Below are 8,261 nucleotides of genomic sequence, written 5' to 3' on the forward strand. Positions count from 1 at the left end.
ATTATTATTATTATTATTATTATTATTATTATTATTATTATTTGTAGCAGCAGCACATCAAAATGTGTAACGTTTGTATGAACTAAAAGAGCATTCCCACGACCTCTAAGTGGAACGTTTCATTAATCCAGCGTAGTTTAGTTACATAGTTCGAAGTTCTAGTACGAGATGGCAGTACTAGCAAGTAGTCTATCTCCCGTAGTTGATGTCACGAAAAGTTCCTTTATGAGTTCGGAAGACGTGAAAATTTGTTAGAATCGTACTTCACAGGATCATTTCTGTAGTACGCATTCTCTGACTGGACTATCAACAGTTGAGTCAAGTTGCAACCACGATGACGAGTTGTGACAATTCTCTCTGAGCGTGAGGCAGATCGTAGATATCATTTGATGTCTTTTGATCATCGATGATCGTTCAGGTTCGGGTAACCGAATCGGAGGAGGGAGTTGTATGCTGAGTGGTTTTTACTAAGGTTATAGATGGCCTCGCGGTTGCTATACGTACGATTATTGTCGTACGCATTACGAAATACGAATCGATTCTAATGATTTGTTTACGATTCTTCCCAGTTTGCGATTCCAACTATTTTTTTGAATCGTCAACGAACGATTCGCAGGAATTTTTCTTTACAAACCATGGGTAGAACAAAAACGTTCTACAGCTCTCGTATAGATGGCATAAGATGTGAGACATTGGATTGTCTCTTTCTCATTGGCTGGAATCATTCATCATGACCTCCATTAGTCTATAAAATTATTAAAGTTAATGTTTCTTAATTATAATTTATCACCTGAACCTTATACGTACATTTTTTTGCATTACATCTCTATTTAACCATGTAAATTTCAGGTTCGTGTTCATTATTTTTCACACTTAACAAATGCAGTACCGTATTTTGATTTCACTCTCGCTCGGAAGCATTCGGCACGGTTCGGATATGTCCGCTGATAGGTTACATCAAACAAGTACGATAACATGCCGATTCGCTACTATTCTTTTGAACGAAGATTCGTTGATACCACGAATCGATTCTTACGATTCTTTATTATTAGTCGTTCGAATGAACGATTCGTTCACGAATCGACCCAACTCTAGTACGCATACGACAATTTGTACGAGGTACGACAGCACTCTTTGTCGTACGCAATTTTGTAGGACTATTTTACTGAAGGAAAAAATTATTTTGAAACTTAAAATGTTGGTCTATAATTAAAACAAAATTGGTGGTTAATTCGTCCCTTTTCGAGAAGTTTTCTTCACTCAGCATGTCCATGCTTTTAGGGGGGGGGGATGCTTGGAAAATCGATCTGATAACTATGTTTGCCAAGCAAGTCATAATTTGTCGTCTTGATCTCTAGGTTTTACGTGTACGGTGCGGTTATATCAAAGTAATACAGGTTTAATTTTTTTAACTTCTTATTTGTTCGACAAAGGAGGTCTTTTATCAATGTAACATTAACCCTCAACCACCCAGGCATGGTAGTCACTCAGACCTTTACAGTTGGTAACACTGCTTATATCTCCATTTCAAATTTAATTGCACAGCTGTGATTCTGTGTAATTGTTGATTATTGTCGATGAAGACCTCTGTCATAGGGATTTGTTTGTAACTGGCTTTGGCAGTATTTTATTACATTTATATTATTTCGAGCGGTGTGGCAGACCGTGCCCGGGTACTCACTATAATATGCAATAATTTCTGATTTATCACTTACATTATCAAAAGTTTCTGAGTGATGCATAGAGGATACCAGCTCAGCAGCCATATTATTTTTTGGAAATTGAGACACCATGGTCACATTATTGGCGAACCTGAAGATCATCAGTCATATTTTGCTCATCGTTCTCGCCATCACCACTCAACTCTAACTCAGATTCTGACTCATGCTCGCTTTCTATCACGACATCTTCAGTGCAGTCTAGATCACAATCACTTCCTTCATCGTCCTCATACCACCGTCATATAGTAGTACTGTTGAAATTAGGAGCATTCACATTCATTGCGTGTGTAGGGCCAGACCAACGAGTTAGAAACTATAGAGAGGCTGAAGACCTCTAATAAGCGCTCCCTGCGGAGGCCAACAGTACTATGGATCGTTCTCTAAAAAACATGGCGGTCTATAATACCGTCAGCCTGTTCAAGGAGTGCTTATCAAAGGTACACTGCAATTAAGACTTTAAAATTTCCGAAAATGTCTCATTCCCTCGGATTTAAATGAAATGTACCGTATACCATAATATTCGTTGCTGGATAATTAAACCCTCTCCATACAGGTACCATTGCCGCAGAGAATTATAAGATAAGACGGACTGAGCATAAGCGAAATATCTGTATTAATAAGTTTGTACCATCAAGAGTTTAGTATTTATTGTGCTTATAGGGCCTACTCCAAGTTTCTTTTTATTAACAAAGAGGAAAGTTAGCACTTGCATCACACACAATTTGTCATTATTGTTCAAAATAATGTAAGAACAGTTTTATTCTGCAAAAGCCTCTGCCTAGTTGCGAGACACGTGTGAGATCAATGTTTGTTTCAAATTATATTAGACTACACGATGTCTCCATCACGCGGAAAGAAGTGTACCTAGCTGTGGCTCCTGTTGTTTATGATAACAATGTTAATCGTAAGTATCTTATCGTTTCAATAAATGTGGTGAGTTATGATCATGAGTAACTTTCTATTAGTGTCATTCTTTAATTATTATGTTGCATGCTAAGAGGTTATTTGTAGTTTTAATAATTGCAGTTTTCAATAGTTCGTATTAATTCCAATTTCAAATGAATTTTTCTCAATAACTTAATTACTGGATATTTTTTTAATTTTTGCCACTACCTTTCCTATAAGTCGTCTCTCTTGAAATCACCTGGTGAGCACTGAATTACATAATTTAATATTAGGTTAGATTAGCTGTAAAGTAATTAAATTTGTGACGAAGTCAAAAAATTATTTATTTTTCTTCTGCCGATTAAATTCATCCGTCTTTAGGTGCTTTGCTTTGGTTGCATCGAGTATAGCTTGTCATTTAATATCTGGGCTATATTTAGTGAAACTAATAAACCATAGGCCTACAGCTGTTATAAAACGTAAAGTTTTGTGTGTATTTTACTTTTTACTTATTAACATAGTCTTAATATGTAACTCAATTCACAATAATACTAACTTCATCACAGTCATTTCCTACAACATCCGAGCCACGCCCCTTTGTTTTGACTAACCGAAACATGGCGGACCAATGTTCAATTGTCTTCAACTTTCTGAGGTCTTTGGCCTCTCTATAGTATCTAACTCGTTGGGCCAGACCTGCTCCTTCGTATAATTCAGTAGTGTCAGAGTTGTAAGCTCCAAAACCGGTTGTGGAGCTAGAGAGTGCAGTGGGAGCGTGAACTTGCTTATGTCTGTGGAAACACCGGAGCACGCAACGAGTCATAGTGGAGCGCTCCGCTCCGTTTAGTCTCTGTCTGACAACGTTAGTATAATATGAATAATCCTAAGTTCATGAATAACAGATCTGGCCCTGGGTTAAGAAGTCTAAACGCGCTGACATTATAGAGGTGTCGGGTTTGAGTCGATTGGAGATGAATAAATTTGATATAATTATCAGCAGCACTGATTGATACTAAAATGAGGTATGTTAAGGAATTAGAATATTTTCTAATTAATTACCTTATATCAATAGGACTTGGACGAATACAATGAGAACATGGTTCCATTTTTATGTGACGTTCAATTTCAAAGTTAGTGAAAAGAAAGATGTAGTTCTAGGTCATAATATGCTAATTAAACCCATAGCACAGGGGTGCCATTGAGGGGAACGAGATGTAACGGGTACTACCCCCACCAATGAGCCTCCAAGTACTTTGTTACGTCATGGGAAGGCATGGAGCACAGTAGGTAGTGATTTCATTGGCGAACTGTTTGCTTTACAAGATCAAAATGTTATTAATTTATTAGCGTAAGTAGAGTAATGTATTTTACAATGAATTACTTCCTAACATAGTATTCTTTATTCTGTGAGGACAATGTGAAGATTTTAGCAGTAACTAAGTTTTTCAATAAATTATTGTAGACACACTCGCTTACAGTCCTACAGAAGATAAATTATAATCACATGTTCATTTGAGTGAAATTTTCAGAGGTACAAAGAATTGATTATCTTTAAAAGTGTTTGCTATTTTGAAATTACTATTTTTATTAATGCATAATAATAAGCTCTAGTCATTGATATACATGAACATGAATTTTATCCTTTAGTATAGTCTAGAAGAAATCAGAATTGCATGGAGATGTGGTGTTTTGCAATTCATGACTGGTAAAAATAATTTTATTTCTTTAAAAACAATTTTTAGATGTAGAAGAAGGAGCGGGATAATTTTTTTATTTCCTAAACAACTTCAAATGTATACGTATATATGTATTTAATGCTCAACCAGATTGATTCAACATCATTTGGTTTCTGGCAGAGCCCCCATAGAGGATTTAAAATTTACAAGTTTTTTTTTTTTTTACAAATGTTTAAATGTTCCTAATTCATAATAGAATTTTCCTCATTACAAATGACACACTGAGTTGATGGTAAAATACCCAGTTTATATAAATATTACGCCAGGCAGTCGAGTCGTGGCAGTCCTTATGACAGCTACAGTCTCTTTTCGGGGGTGATCAGGAAGTATTTCTGACTTCTCAACAAGACCAGCCCATTTCTTGCCATCACTCTTTATTTGAGGATCTGAGAGAAACTCATTCTTAAATGAGCGGTTAACTAATCGTTTCAAGTTGTGATATGGAGTTGGGAGGTCGTCCTTAACAATATTTCAGTATATATGTATATTTAAGCCAATAAATTAAAGAAGAATGCACGGAAATACAAAAATGCAAAATTATGTAAATACAGTAGTATATTTAATTCCTCAAATTCTTTTAACCAATAAAAAACAAATGAAAGCAATCTGAAAGTTTGTTTGCTTTCAAAAAAATTCCACATGTCCTGGACTTGTGGTGTTCCTGCAATTCAATGTTTACTGACACCGTGAAATGTACACCGAGCACTGGACGTGTCAGGTTTTTGCATCACCTGAAAGGCCTATGTATGAATATTAAAACCATATGAAAAACTGAATTTGAGAAAAATTATGACTTGTAGCGTTTCTACAATTATTCACGATTAAATCTTACTATAAACATTATACTTGTATACTGTGAAATAAGTTGTACCACGTTTAGAGCAATAAATAACACTAACTACGAAAATTAAGATTTAATAGTCATAAAAAGTAAAAGGTAAAGGTATCCCCGTAACATGCCGCACTTGAGGTGCATGGAGGTAGAGCTCCATGCTTTCCATGACCTCGGCACTAGAATGAGGTGGTGTGGTCGGCACCACGCTCTGACCGCCTTTTACCCCCGGGAAAGACCCGGTACTCAATTTTATAGGAGGCTGAGTGAACCTCGGGGCCGTTCTGAAAGTTTGGCAACGATTTAATAGTCATACTTTTTAAAATTCCTTCCATTAAAAAAATTAATCCTAGAGGACAGGAGGACAAGTCCAGAAAAGGAGGACATGTCCTCCAAAAGCCGGACCTCCGGTTACCCTGATTCTGTGGCAGATAAGTAACCACTAGACCACATAGGACGACTTTTCTGAGATTATGGCCCACTACCGTGCACGGAATTTTATTCTCATTTCTCATGCGCAATTTCCCTTTCAGTACAGGCCAATTGCGGGTAGTATTTTCTGCCCTGAATCATATAGGCCTAGGCCTACATGACTGCTTTTATCATGAAGAGCTCAAAGTTTAATCACTGAAGAATGGGAACAAGGTCCAAGTGTAATCGCACTGAATTGTACAAGTAATTAGAGACAACTTAGTGAAAGCGCTTAGCCCTCGCCACCGAAATCAATCATTGAAGCACACCATTACTACACATTCAGCCTCTATTGGAGGTTAAATCTCCGCTTCTATGTCTCAAATTGAAACTAACTTGGCTAGACGTGCGAATGGAAACACTGCAAGCAGCTATTGTCAGTATTAATCAATAACATGTGGATTAAACGCTAGCGTTAATGGCGACCCTGGCTGGATTCACTAATGGGACTAAGTGCTCGTCTGTCTTGTGTTACCTTGCACTGATGCCTCGCACCATGTTGACCGCATGGCAGAGGAGTTCCTCTATTCTTTGACATTTAACGTTGGTCAACATTCTTACAAGAGTACAGAAAGTGCTGAAGAGTCCAGTCCTTAAAGACAAAAAGAAAAAACGAGACGCAACAACGTGGAGTGGCTGTTAAATTTTCGGTATCTTACAAATAAAAACATACTGTCACGAACATGACAATGTAGAAACGTTTTACAAAATATTACTGATATAGCAGTTGATTAATAACAATATTAGTACAAAGATAACGTCACAGAAAATATAATAAAACGAATAATCATACTGCACAACTGTTACAGATGCAAAGATTGATACACTAATTATTAGAGATTATTATTATTATTATTATTATTATTATTATTATTATTATTATTATTATTATTACTAGAAAACTTGATACAGTTCTTGCATTATCGTGATTGTGTACTCCGTTTATAATAATTACATTTACATCCAATAACATCTATCAGATGTGGCAAAAACAAAATCACTCCTGTATGGAAAAAAAAAAAAAAACATTTACCTACAAGATTTATATTACATTTTAAAGCAAGTTTTGTAGTTGTACTATGGAGAGGTTAGTTAAACACTGCAAAATTTTGAAATGATAAACACATGATGTTACTACACAGTTCATCACTGTAACAAGAACGAATGTCTAACGCTCGGCTTATACCGTTCGAGGATTTATCGCTCGTGACAGTTTTACCCATCATGCATGTGTGCTACCTATCGGATATTGCTATGAACTACTTGGCGCTCGAGCGAAAACGTCCGATGCAGACCTCTGATGCCTATATTGTATTTTCTCGTCCAAATATGCGATTTATCTATTTCGACTACTGTGGCCTGTCCTATCGTTTCAGTATTATTAGTCACGATAACGTAGTAAATCTCTGTAATATTCTTGAACCTTATTTACGTTCAAATCAATTTCAGATGCTGTTACTTCTAATGTAAAATTACGTAACCAACAATATATTAATGCTGGGCTCTTTTGTACTGTAATTTCTGCGTATTATAGTAGCAGCCGAAGTAGTTTTCTTGCAACCTAAGCACTTTAAAAATACGGAATATTTTAATTCTATTTCTTTTATTTACAAAATTTGTTCTTAGCACCACAATTTTTGTAGTCTTTTTCTATTGCAATTGGAATTAATTCCTGAAATTGAGCAAATTTTATAGAACTTTCAGTGTTTGCTATTAATTATCATAATTTTAACCATGACGTCACTACACGTATGTTCACTTTCTTCACTGACACTGACACTTTCTTCACTGTCTGCCGTAGACATGCTATGATTTCATGACTATCAGACACTCAGTAAACAACTGAAAGTGGTGTTCGATTAGTATTTTTCAGCATTCTACAATACAGATTGGTATTTTTCCATATTTTTATTTAGAACTAGCCGTACCCGTGCGCTCCGCTGCACCCGTTAGAAATAAATATAAAGTAATTACATAATTAAAATAGGACATTTGATCCAGGGGACATTCGTGTTTGATATAAGGATAAATCGTTTATTATGTTACTTAATTTAAATTGTATTTGCATAATTAAAATGCGATAATTATGATCCAGAGACCACTTATTTGGTCATAAAAATTATTTTAGGAAATACAGGAAACGAATGCACAGAATAGCCTATCAAGTTTTCTGTGCATAAGAAGCTATTTTAATCTTACCTGTCCTCAATTCACTCAGAAGTTACTGTAATAACATTATAGCATTATGTCCATCTAGAGAAACTACACTTTCCAATGGTGAATTAATAATTAATTATACAAATCGGTTAATTTAGCTTCTGATATTACTTCATACATACACAGAAACATTATCTGTAAGCTATCTTTCATAGCTTTCGATTGTTGCTGTCCAAGGCCCCTTATAGACGAAGTCATTTGTTTTTTAATTCATTACACGGCCTTAGATGGCAGTTATTTTAATTTTAAAACTCATTTATCTCATTAAATATCAGTCTTACCAAATTTTTCAAGGAATAAACCTTATCGGAAATTATTTTTAAAGAAACTTTTGTTATGTAACATTTTTCACAAAAATCAATAATAAGCGAGATATTTCGATTTATTTAATTCAGGCCC

General features: G+C 35.4%; 1 non-coding gene across 1 annotated transcript; it reads left to right on the top strand.

The window, feature by feature from the left end:
* The first annotated feature begins 253 nt into the window (after positions 1-253).
* Positions 254-462, top strand: LOC138706832 (small nucleolar RNA U3). The gene has a single exon (XR_011334081.1). It is a non-coding gene; the product is annotated as a small nucleolar RNA U3 (small nucleolar RNA).
* Positions 463-8,261: the final 7,799 nt, after the last annotated feature.

The sequence above is a fragment of the Periplaneta americana genome, chromosome 9 (genome assembly GCF_040183065.1).
Source record: "Periplaneta americana isolate PAMFEO1 chromosome 9, P.americana_PAMFEO1_priV1, whole genome shotgun sequence".
Classification (NCBI taxonomy): Eukaryota; Metazoa; Arthropoda; class Insecta; order Blattodea; family Blattidae; genus Periplaneta; species Periplaneta americana.